The following is a 13,202-nucleotide window of genomic DNA, read 5'->3' as shown; positions in this document are numbered from 1 at the left end:
AGGGAAATCTGCCCAGCTCAGACTGGCAAGCAATGTTGAGGTGCTCCAAAGACTTGGAATATTTCTGTTGACTGGAATCCCATTTGGATTGATCTGGGTAGGCAACAGGACCCCAACTGTCACTGCCATTAAAGCTGGCCACACACACTATACAATTCTATTGTACAACTTTCCTTTAGATTTACCAAAGCCATATAATAGGAGGTCAAACCTAAACAATTTCAAATTGTATGCCATCAAGTAAGGCCCTTGCACTACATAGTTAAAGGTAAATCTCAAAGAAATTCAATAAAAATTGTATGTGTATCCAGCTAAAGGACTGGGGTGCTGATGCCATCAAAAGATTTTAGGGCAGGCTCTTATCATATTTAGACTCCCGATTAGTTAAATTTCTAGGCCGTGGTATGTGCGACTGTTAGCTTCATCAATCCGCCCACATGCTTGGACAGGCACCACATCAGTAAGCCACAGAGAGCCTGAGCCAGCCGCTGCTACTCCCTCCACATCCCAGCGCTCCAGAGAGCGCTGGAGGGGCAGAGCAGACAGTGGTGACCAACAGCTGCTCAGGGAGCTAGAACTGCATCCACCTAGGCAAGCATGATTTTTTTTTTACCACAGCATCACTCCTATCCAATTTTTAACACACGACAAGGTTATTACCTGCCACTCAACTTCAAGTATTCACTAAAGTACATTGGACCCTCACCTCACCCAAGGCAACACAATCAGTACATTTTCCTTCAACACCGAATGTAGAATTCAATATACTGAACCTCACCCCTTATCCCCCCCAAACAAGCATTGGATGTACTCAAATTTGGGTTAAGTTTCTGTCCTTTCACCAATCTAGATAAATACGATTAAAGACATTTACCTCTTTGCTAGGAATTTGACCTACAAATTTATGTTTGATCAGGACCTCCTTAGAGCCAAACTGGAAAAGGAACTGATAGTTCTAAACATTTCACCGGGCAGGACTTTAGCCCTCTGTGATTTAATGTCATTAGAATAGAACCATGACTCCGATGATACAACTGAGGATCTAGAAACTACAGTTACAGTATCCCATTTAACCACTCCGCCCAAAACTTAAAAAAAAAAAAAAAAAAAAAAAAAAAAAAAAAAAGGGAGGCACAGAAATTTCCAGGCCTTACTACAAACTGACATTTAGGCCTTCCTCAGAGCTACAGTGAGTGATGTGATGCCAACTAATCGATGTGTAATCAATTCGTTGGGCAATTGGAAAAAAATAAATAAAACGTGTGGTCTAAAAATTTTAGTTAAAGAATTTTTTTTTTTTTTTTTTTTTAACTTTACATATCTGTGTGCAGTGGTAAATATAACCAGCTATATGGTGAGGGAACAAAGATATCTAATCTACTCTGACAGAAGATAGATGGATGGATGGATAGATAGATAGATTAGCAGAGTGTCCCAGAGAGAGCAAGGAAAAGTCCTGTTCGGGGTTTATACATCTCCCAGGCTCCTCTCATACACGTTCAGGGATCTCTGATCCATGGTCCAGTTCAGGTCTTAGTCCTCTCCCCCAGGCTAATTTAAGCTCACCTGAGCACACAGCCTTTGCTCTTGGCCTGGGATACTCAGACAACTTCTGTGTAGGAGAGCAAAAAGGTATGTGGAAGCTGACAAGCTGTAGGCTTGCTCAGCCTGGTAGTTAGGATCTGTAAATATTGTTTAGTTAGTGCCGAGACACGGCTAGGTTTTGTCTATTTTTGTTCCTATTTGTTTTTTTGGAACACCGTACAGCACCTGTATATAGACTTGTATATATCACAAACACCGCACTATTTGTCATTATTTCACTGGATTTGGTATCTGTGCCTGAAAGACTGCTCATCCCAGGGAGCTTTGTACCTGCTACCTGTCCCCCAGGTTACATATGGTGGAGAATGCGACCAGCTGTAGTAAGTTACTACTTAAAAGGCCAGTACCTAGAGTGACTAAACATGGAGGAGATCCTAAAACAATTGGTGATATCCAATGCTGCACAGCAACAAGCAAACGCTATAGCACAGGAGCAAACCAAGGCACTGTGCCAACAGATTGGTGCTGTACAGGAGCTATCGCAGAGGCTGTTTGAACAGCTAGCCACTGATGCAAAAGAGGATAGGAAAACCCTGGCTACGGTTGTAGAGACGCTAGCACAGTGGTCACCTGCTAAAGTTAATGTTGGAGACAAGCCCTCAGCCATCCATGTGGGTCGCTTTCTTTCTAAGGACTGCAGATGATGATCCAGAGGCCTTTCTCTTAACAATTGAACGGACCGCTGAGGGGGAAGGTTGGCCCAAAACCCAGTGGGCAGGACTGGTCGCCCCCTTGCTGTCTGGAGAATCACAGAAGGCCTACTATGATTTGGAGTCAGCAGAAGCAGGAGACTATGAAAAGGTCAAGCGGGAAATCCTGGCGCGACTTGGTGTCACCTTAGCAGTTCGAGCACAGCGGGTCCACAGCTGGTTCTTCCAAGACGAGAGGCCCCCCAAGATCGCAGATGTTCGACCCAATTCACTTGGTGAGGAAATGGCTACAGCCGGAGTCCCTGTCTGGGCCACAAATAGTGGAGCGTGTGGTCATGGACCGGTTCCTGAGGTCACTACCAGTTCCCCTGCAGAAGTGGGTGAGTCCAGGAGACCCCAACTCGGCGGACAACCTCGTGGAACTTGTTGAAAGGTACTTTGCTGCAGAGAGCCTGGTCACCACCCCTACAGCCGCACGGACTTTCCACCCAAAGCCACTGTCTCCCCAGGCAACCGGTAAGACTGTTCCAGGGGAAGTGGGTGGTAAGCATGGCAAGGAAATGGGGGGGGGGGGGGGGGGGGGGGGGGAGGATTTTTGGTGCCAGGACTGAAGTTTGGCGTCCCAAACAAGGGAAGCTACTGCCTGTCAGCAAACCAAACAGGGGAAACTTCAGGTGTTTTCGTTGCCAAGAACTGGGACATGTTGCAACAAACTGTCCATTGACAGATGAACCAATGCAGTGTGATCTATTAGAAGGCAGTCTATGTTTGCTGCTGTTTCATGCGCTGCAGCACCAAGTATGGGAAAACACATGTGCCAAATGACTGTTAATAATAAGCTTATTACGGCCTTGCTGGACTCTGGAAGTCTAGTGACTTTGGTTACAGCTGAGATGGTTGAAACTGTGAATTTGCATGCCAAAAATGTTGCTGGGATCTGTATACATGGGGATACCCGCGAGTATCCTATAGCCACTGTTCAGTTTAAAACTGGCTTAGGTACGGTGACCCATGCAGTCGGACTTGTGCCCCACTTGGTGCATGAGGCCATCGTTGGTAGGGACTTTCCTAAGTTTTGGGAACTGTGGGATCATCCCGACCCGGTCACAGTAGCTGACTCCGTGACAGAGCCAGAACTCCTGGGCGCTACTGACAATGTGGGTTCAGGGGACTCTTCTCAGGGCTCCCCGGGTTTTCCTTTCTCAGTTATGACAGGAGAGCTGGAGGAGCCTGAGGAGGTCCCCACAACCAGTGGAGCTGGACAGCCATCTGCTGAATCTGAGCCTACGTTGGAGTTTGCTGACCTTAATGTACACAGGGAACATTTTGGTACCGAGCAGAGAAAAGACCCAACCCTTGCCAGGGCCTGGGAAAATGTAATGGTGATTAATGATGTACCTGTCAAATCAGGGGACAGGCTCTGTTTTCCTTATTTTAGCAGCAATGAGGATTTACTGTATCGTGTATATAAAAAAAATGATGAAGTGGTTGAACAGTTGGTGGTCCCTAAGCCATACAGACGGGTGGTGTTGGAACTTGCCCATGGGCACTTGCTAGGAGGTCATTTAGGGGTTGAGAAAACTACTGAAAGGGTGTTGCGCAGGTTTTATTGGCCCGGGATACAGAAGGATATTTAGAATTATTGTCAATCCTGTCCTGTGTGTCAGATGTCAGCCCCACTACAACACTTCCGAAGTCCTTTAGTGCCCTTGCCCATTATTGAAGTGCCCTTTGACAGGATTGCCATGGACCTTGTGGGTCCACTCCCCAAGTCTGCCCGAGGTCATCAGCATATCCTTGTAATCATGGATTATGCTACCCGTTACTCCGAGGCCATTCCCTTACGCACCGCGTCTGCTAAAAACATTTCCAAAGAGCTGTTTATGGTGTTCAGTCGTGTTGGAATCCCTAAAGAAGTCCTTATAGACCAGGGCACCCCATTTATGTCACGAATAACTAGAGGTCCCTCCCGGTAACGCCTAAGGGTGCTGACTCCCTTTTGATCCCCAAGGTCACTATTCCAGACACCCTGTCATGTTCCCAAAAGCAGGAAATTAGAGAATTCCTGATAAGAAATAGAGAGAAATTTTCAGAATTACCTGGCACGACTTCAGCAGTTCAGCATGACATTGTTACTGAACCTGGGGTCCGTGTCAAGCTCAAACCCTACCGAATTCCTGAAGCAAGGAGAAAGGAGATCAGCGAGGAAGTTAAAAGAATGTTGGAGCTAGATGTCATTTGAGGAATCCAATAGTGACTGGTCTAGCCCCATCGTGTTAGTCCCAAAACCGGATGGCACTTGGAGGTTCTGTAATGACTTCAGGAAGCTTAATGCAGGGACAAAGTTTGACATGTACCCAATGCCCAGAGTGGACGAACTTATAGACCGACTTGGCAAGGCTCGCTATCTGACCACTTTGGACTTGACAAAAGGTTATTGGCAAATACCCCTGATTGGTAGAGCCAAAGAGAAGACAGCATTTGTGACTCGAGGATTCCTTTCAATACAAAAAAAAAAAAGCCTTTTGGGTTGCAAAATGCCCCCGTGACATTTCAGAGGGCCATGGACAGGACTCTAAGACCCCACCGACAATATGCAGCAGCATATCTAGATGACATAGTGGTACATAGCACTGACTGGGAGTCTCACTTGCCCCGTGTCTAGGCTGTCCTTGATTCCCTCTTCAAAGAAGGTTTTACGGCAAATCCAAAAAAAATGTGCCATTGGTCTAGAGCAGTGGTTCTCAACTCCAGTCCTCAGGACCCACCAACAGGCCAGGTTTGCAAGATAGCTGAAATACATCACAGGTGATATCACTTGCTGCTCAGTGATTGCAGTATTCTAGTCTGCAACTCCCCAAGGTAATACTTAAAATCTGGCCTGTTGGTGGGTCCCGAGGACTGGAGTTGAGAACCACTGGTCTAGAGGAAGCCAAGTATTTGGGCTACACTATTGGCCGTGGTGTCATAAAACCTCAAGTGAATAAAATAGAAGCCATCCAGGAGTGGCCACGTCCTGCAAACAAAAAGCAGGTCAGGGCCTTTCTTGGCATTTCGGGGTATTATAGAAGATTTATCCCAAATTTTGCAACTATAGCTGCCCCACTGACAGACCTTACGAAAGGGAAAGACTGTGTAATGGTGAAATGGTCCTCAGTAGCAGAGGAATCTTTCCAAGTCCTGAAGAAGGCTCTTTGTGCACAACCAGTACTGTACTCCCCCGATTTCTCCAAAGATTTTTTGGTTCAGACAGATGCGTCTGATGTTGGTATCGGGGCAGTACTGTCACAGGTACACAATGGGGAAGAACACCCTGTGGTGTACCTAAGCAGAAAGCTCAATGACCATGAGAAAAAGTATGCAGTCATTGAAAAGGAATGTTTAGCCATAAAGTGGGCTGTCAACGCACTCAGGTACTATTTATTAGGATGCCAGTTTGAGTTAACTAACCATGCTCCCCTGGCCCAAAAGAAGGAGACTAATAGAAGGGTGAACCCGTGGTTTTTGGCTCTACAGGATTACTCCTTCACTGTAAAACACAGGCCAGGTGTTGAGATGGGAAATGTAGATGCCCTGTCCCGTGTTCACTCCTGTTGGGCTACAGGCGTTCCAACCCTGGGGTTGAAACAAGGGGGGAGGAATGTAGCAGAGCGTCCCAGAGAGCCAGGAAAAGTCCTGTTCGGGGTTTATACATCTCCCAAGCTCCTCTCATACACGTTCAGGGATCTCTGATCCATGGTCCAGTTCAGGTCTTGGTCCTCTCCCCCAGGCTAATTTAAGCTCACCTGAGCACACAGCCTTTGCTCTTGGCCTGGGATACTCAGACAACTTCTGTGTAGGAGAGCAAAAAGTTATGTGGAAGCTGACAAGCTGTATGCTTGCTCAGCCTGGTAGTTAGGATCTGTAAATATTGTTTAGTTAGTGCCGAGAAACGGCTAGGTTTTGTTTTGACCATTTTTGTTCCCATTTGTTTTTTTGAAACACCGTACAGCACCTGTATATAGACTTGTATATATCACAAATAAACACTGCACTGTTTGTCACTATTTCACTGGATTTGGTATCTGTGCCTGAAAGACTGCTCATCCCAGGGAGCTATGTACCTGCTACCTGTCCCCCAGGAGAATATATATATATATATATATATATACACACACACACACATACATATATATACATACATACACTAGTGTGGCACTGAAACTGATACATTTTTAACAATTCCATTGTTCTTGCATTGACTTCAATAGCGCAATTTCAAAGCCACAGAAGAACTGTTCTTCATAATGCTAAAGAAAGGGTAATTTTATTTGTCAAAATAAAAACCTGTCAAGATTTTAAAAATGGGTATCAGTAACTTATTTTGGGGAGTATTTGAGGAAAAAGTAGTATCAGTACTCATACTTCATCTTCTGGGGTGCCCCGTCGGCGCTTCTTGCTCCGCCTGTCTTCAGAGTGCCCCTATAGCAAGCCACAAAGTAGAATATAAAGTTCCCCTATAGCAAGGTAAAAACCTTCTGCTTTTAAAAGCATTTCCTTCTCCTTGCCAGGACTACATGTCCCATGAGGCATTGCTCCTCACATTCACAAGCTCTCAGGCACTAATCGATTAGAAAAATAGATGTCAACTATTTTCACAATCTATTATAAATCAATTAGGTCAATTAGTTTCAACCCTACGTATGACCATCACCCCCTCCAAGTAATCCAACACGTACACAACATCAAGCCATTATCAAACTACAAAACCATCTAGGGCTAGAAATTAAAACATTGGATAAAGGTGGCAACATCCTGCTGATGAAAACACAATATGAAGATGTGAATGGACATCTAAGAGTGGTACCGACGCATTCCAGCGCCACAGACATTCTCGTTTAAGATCGACTGTCAAATGCTTATTAATGCTGCTCATCAGGCCGGTTTGACCAGGATAAATTACAAATATCTTATTACCCAATTTCCTAGAAAGGCAACTTATGCACTACTCAAAAAGTACACAAGGATCCAGTCCTGCGCCCTGGAAGACCTATAATAGCGGACAGTGGACCTCTTACAAAAAAAAAAAAAAAAAAAAAAGACACAAGTAGCCGTATTGATTATTCCTAATGCCCCATGTGGTGTAGTTACCATCCTACATAAGGAACACATTGGACCCTTTGAAAACAGATTGAGGGACCTTTGGTCCCTCTAGATGCCCTGCTTGTGACACTGGATGTGGAGGCATACTCCAGCATCTCACGATCAAGGTGTGGGGACAGTATGCACATTCCTATGAGAACAAAGTCAGGCACAATGGAGGTTCAACAAATTTATACTGGTACTACGATTTTTTTTCTTACTCACAACTGGTTTACTTCTACTGTTTTTTTCCAGGCAAGTCATGTAGATACACCAATCATGCATTATGCAAGATGCATTACATAGATATTTTTATCGTATGGACCGGCACCAATGACCATCTCCAGGCGTTTGTAGACCAAAATTAATCTGAAATTTATGGTCGGTAGTGATCAACACCAGATCACATTCCTGGACCAACAAATTTTCAAAGATGTGGATAATTGTTTAGCAAATCTATTTCGCAAGGAGGCAGCGGGCAACATCTTGCTGTACGCAGCAAGCGCACATCCACCGGCACTTATTTGCAGCATCCCTTACGCACAGTGTATTCGGTTAAGACGTAACTGTACTCATTTACTGTATCTAAGCACCAAGCATTACAGCTTCGCTCACACCCATTACGAAGGGGTTATAGCAAGTCATTGTTGCGGAAGGCATATAATAAAGTGCTACAAGAATGCAACACCCTTTTATATAAAATTAAAATGTGCGATTCTAGCAGGTCTACTGTTCTAAATATTCTTCAAACATGAATTTAGAAATATTTTGTCGAATCAATGGCACCTACTATAGGAAAAACCCATTTTTAAAAATCTACTGGAAATTATCCTGAAATTGTGTTTAAATGAGCTACATTACTACGTGATAAACTCGTAGCCATTATTCTCCAGCTACAGGACACAAGACAACTTAAATGGCATTTATTAATGTGGGAAATGTACATTTTGTCCCTGGATACATACTGATACCCACTTTGTGTTGTCCAATGGAGATAGAGGATAGAGATATACATACACACAGAACTGTAAGATGCCAACTACAGTGAGTAGACACATACAAATGAAAGATTTGCCACCTGTCTCAATTTTCGTTTTGGAGGGAATCCCAGAGGATCCCAAGAGTGGCAACTGAAATAAAAGGATTCTCCAGAGGAAAAGTGGATTTAACGCCTTAATGCCATGTATCCACCTGGAATCAATGAGGTGAAGTCCTACAAACCATTTCTTTAACGAAATGCCCATTTGATGAGGTCGTTTTAGGTCCTCAGATTCAGGTAAACTATAAATAGGACAGGGACTTTTTGGAAATTTAACACTGGTCGAACAAAGGTCCATGGGACAAATTATCAAAACATGAAGTTCTAAATAGGGTAGATATTCTGCCATAATGCTGGCTGCTTCCTCTAAAATGTTGGAAACTATCCAATAAAAGGTTTTGCAACATGCCTATGACATATCAATAAAGATCATATATGCCAGTGTAAATGTATTAGCCTGGGAAATTGCATTATATAACTTGAAGTGATTTGATTTCCCTAGTATCCAATATAGGACAAAGAACAGCACCTTCTAAGTGGAGCAAGTTAGATATTTTAATAGTTAAGAATAAGCTTAGAAACTCAGACCAGCAGCATTTTTCAGCATAGGTATATGAAAAATGTCGCTTGTTTATGAGGGTTTCTATGCTTATTCTTAACTATTAAAATATCTAACTTGCCACACATAAAAGGCGCTGTTCTTTGTCTGTCCCATGTTCGATTGCAACTTTTGAACTGGTAACAGCCTGGGGAATGCCAAGGAAAAAACTCAAGCCTACTTACCACCAGCTTTTTTTTTTTTAACTTTTGAACTGGCAGCCTTCAAGGACAGCACATTGTTCTCCTTACACGGACTTATTGATTTATGTGGACTTGTTTTATTGTCCAGTTCATTTCTTTACCCCATACCCTTTTGTTAGTAGCATATAGCCATATCCAGAGTGTGCCATATTACCCAATTGTTTGTATGCTATACTGGATATTGCCTATTGCTTTTATAATTCATTGTGTATGTTTTATGGTTTTTCTTGGTTTGCTTTGTTCGATGGTGCATGGTTTTGTGAGCCCACAAGGCGCCAACAGGACCTATGACTCGTCATGGCTCTGAACGGTGGCTGCGGCGTTGGAGACTACAGCTAGGAGACGCTCCCACTGTTCCTCCATGTGCTGTGATCGGCCCCCTTCTCATCCCAGGGACCCGCTGACTTAGGCGCATGCGCAGGCACCAGCACATGTTAACTACTGGCAGTTATACAGCCATATAACCCTGCCCACTCCAAGAGGCTCCAGTTTTTTGTTTTTTTTTACTAGCGTCCTTAGGTGATGGACAACTGTTAGAAGAAATTCTCTACTTTACTCATATTTACAAAGAAAAAAAATTTCGGCAAAGAAAACTGCATTTGAGGGAACAACCAAACAAAAATTAAAAAAAAAAAAAAAAATAGATTTTTAGATTTAAACTTTAGATTTACTTTCAACTATGTAGTGCCAGGGCCTGCCTGATTGCATACAAATTGAAAATGTTTAGGTTTGACCTCATATTATATGGTTTTGGTAAATCTAAAAAGGGAAAAATAAAGAAAAGTGTATATTAGTGTATATCCAGCTTAAGATTCCTCAAAACACAACAGATTCCTAGGGCTCCAATATGCATTTTAGGGCAACTTTGGGGTCCGTGTGGTGTTTCTTAATATAAAATAAAAATGGTGCTTGGCATGCAAACTTCTTTGTCGTTTGGCAGATCCCTGCAGAAATGAACCCAGGGAAGTTCAGCTCATTACTGGTTTTGATTAGACCTTGTATATCCTGACACCTTGGCTCCAAACTTGTGTATTCCCTTTTGCAGGAAGTTGGCAAAATTTGTGCCCCTCTAGGGAGGCTTCTGTGCAATAGTTCTACTTTGGCTCCCCGTGCAACCTACCTAGGGTGCTCACTTTTGATATGCTACACAGGAATTTCCTGGGGCTGTCCCCCCCCCCCCCCTCCCTTAGGAATGCCATTCTCCCTCCATGTGTCCTATCTTGAGGACACAGTACTTACAGTAGGTCTATGGATGGAGTTAGATCTTAGAACTAATTAGAGCTTCTGTCCCCCTTTAACTACCTGCACTAATTTTCCCTGGAGGTTGGGGTTCTTGGGTCCTTTACTGCACCTAGCATTGGTTCTTAAGAGTCACAGGGCCACTGTGTTTTTGTTCTCATTTTTAAGAAAACTTTGACAGTTGGTAGTTTGTGCCTCTGCTTATCCATGCTTCAGCTATAAAAAGGTGCTCCTGCAGTTCAGTCTGTTGGAGTCAGTGGACCCTTGTTCTGTGGACCTTTTGCTGCAATTTAGGCTGTTTTTGTTGCCTATCCCTTGATTTCAGGCATGGGACATCACCAAGCAATAAGAACCAACTCCTGTGGCCTGTTCTATACAATCAGAATTTTGATGTACTTGTAAATTTGAAATCCCGAGTATAGAACAGGACACAGGTCCCTCTCCTTTATCTGATCTTTTTACTGCTTGTTAAAATTGGAGCCTCACAGAGTGGGTGGCATTATATGGACACATTAGGGGGAACAGTTCCCAGCAAAGCTTTTACCAGTGACCAATCACCTGAAGATAGTGGCACATAACCCCTGGTCTGAGAATCAACTACTGTGTCCTGTACACAGGATATGAAATTTACAGGTGCATCAAATTTCTTTTGTATTTGTCTTGAGTTGCCATAGACAGAGAACCAACGAATGCGCAAACAAAAATTTGACTATTTCATGTCTCTGGCCAGTTTCTCCCCTAAGCCGTATTCAATTTGTGTAAGCTTATGGGGGAAAAAATTGCAGTTAGGCAAGTCTTAGGCTGGATAGAAACAGAAAAAAAAAAAAGAAGAAAAAGAAAAAAAAAAAAAAACAAACACCAAAAACAAACAAGTATAGAGTATAGATGTTTGTCTATTTTTGGGGGCGCACCCATGTCTAACTACCTTTATTTCAGTTCCATTATATATTGGGCATTCTGGTTTGATTTTGAACATCACTGCCCTTTACATTTTTATTGAACAGCCCTATTTTTAGCATTTTTTATATGAATGCTCATGTATGAAAAAAGGTTGTGGTGCTCTGCTGCTTATTAATGCACAGCATTAATGTGAAATTAGTCCCAAGGAGGAATACCTTACCTGCTGTCTTAAAAAAAAAAAAAAAAAAAACACCTTTTAGCTTCACATATACTTTTGGCTTTGTAAAAGATTGATCTAGTGAGTGTGCACATTACTTTTGAAAAGATGTGTGTGGGTCTAAGGCTATGAGCATGCACTTTTGTTTAGTGACCTATTCACTAGACAGGAAGCACAGTGTAGTGATGCAAAGGGTATAGTAACCCCAGGACAGCAGTGTGGAGAGTGCCAACACCTCAAGTCTCATTGCAGGTAAGTTGAATAATGTGTCTTAGAAAACCCTGGAGTCAAAAGAAATTCTGTACATCCTAGTTACTTGTTGGTACAACCTCAAAGTACAGTACATCTAAATCCAAGTACAAATCTAATGTTAATCCCAGCAGCAGCTGTATAGTTCTGACAGTGCCTGTAGAGTATGGTCAGGTAGGTAATCCACTAAAATCTGATGTCCACCAATGCTTCTGCTTTACTCCAAGCCTACCCCCTTTTCCTCCCCTGATACTAAGCTTTTTCCTCACCAGCGCTGGGCATTTTGACCTCTTTCCAGTGTCGAGCATACTTCTGTCTCCAATTCCAAATGAAAAGCCAACAAAACTAGCAAAAACTTGATCTCAGGTTTCCTTCCTTGTAACTTCCACAAACACCATCTCCCCTACATTTGCTAAATTTGGTCACAAAATATCACAATGTGTGCATTAAGGCTTGCTGCCTAGCTTGCTGAAGTAGGCACTGATCCATCAGTGCCAGCTCAAGCCATTATAAATACAGCTTATGTGTAGCTTTTGTATTGTGAAATTTGGCACTGCAGCATGTGTAATTTAGGAACACATTAAGTAGAAAAAATAAAGTCAAGTGGTTTACAGGATGATAAAAAAAAAAAAAAACACCACTACACAACACTGATAATAAGCATGTTAACAAGAGCTTTTGCTTTCTCCTCAGTGAAGTAAGCTAAATGTAACTCCAAAGTAAATATTTTTAACCAGTTAAAGGTAAAGCCATTCTGTAGTTCTAAGAAAGGTCCACTGCATTCAGTAACAATTTTATAAATTATGTTCTAGAAATATGTTCTATTTAATCATTAGGGTTAAAAATTGCATCAGAAAAGCAGTTCAGAAACCAAAAAACATTGCTTATTAAAAGTAATTGGAATGCAGCATTTTTACCACTAAAAGATGTAGAAAAAAAAAAAAAAAAAGCTTTGGCGATGTCCAATCCCTCTGACGTTATAATAGCCTTTAAAGCTTGCTAATAAAATTAAAATGTGTTTAATCCACACCTTAATTTGACATTTGCATTTTCACAACAGGTGACAAAAAGGAATAAAAATAAAGAACAGTTTATAATTACAACTGAAAAATTTGAAGCCATTATATACACACGTTTAATATAACTGTATTGAAAGATCTTATTTTATCTACCCATTGATTGTAATCAGAAATTATACATCAAGGTAGTTGCTGCATATTGGATGAACACTATTTGAAAACAGTGTGATTGATTTACACAGGGCAATTGAACTGTTCATTAACAAGGAAAGCTAAAAACTTTCCATGGGAATTTTCGCCATAGCTTAGCAAATGAGGTGACACTCTGCTGACTTCCATCATCTAATCATGTGCAGGCAAAA

The 13,202-nt window shown here is 42.3% G+C and overlaps 1 protein-coding gene across 3 annotated transcripts in view; it reads right to left on the bottom strand.

The window, feature by feature from the left end:
* GRB10 (growth factor receptor bound protein 10) overlaps window positions 1-13,202 on the bottom strand; it is a 329,633-nt gene that overhangs the window by 93,143 nt on the left and 223,288 nt on the right. The gene's annotated exons all lie outside the window — the stretch shown is intronic.

The sequence above is a fragment of the Aquarana catesbeiana genome, linkage group LG05 (genome assembly GCF_042186555.1).
Source record: "Aquarana catesbeiana isolate 2022-GZ linkage group LG05, ASM4218655v1, whole genome shotgun sequence".
Lineage (NCBI taxonomy): Eukaryota > Metazoa > Chordata > Amphibia > Anura > Ranidae > Aquarana > Aquarana catesbeiana.
The sequence above is the reverse complement of the archived record's forward strand: the minus strand, read 5'-3'. Positions and strand labels throughout refer to the sequence as shown.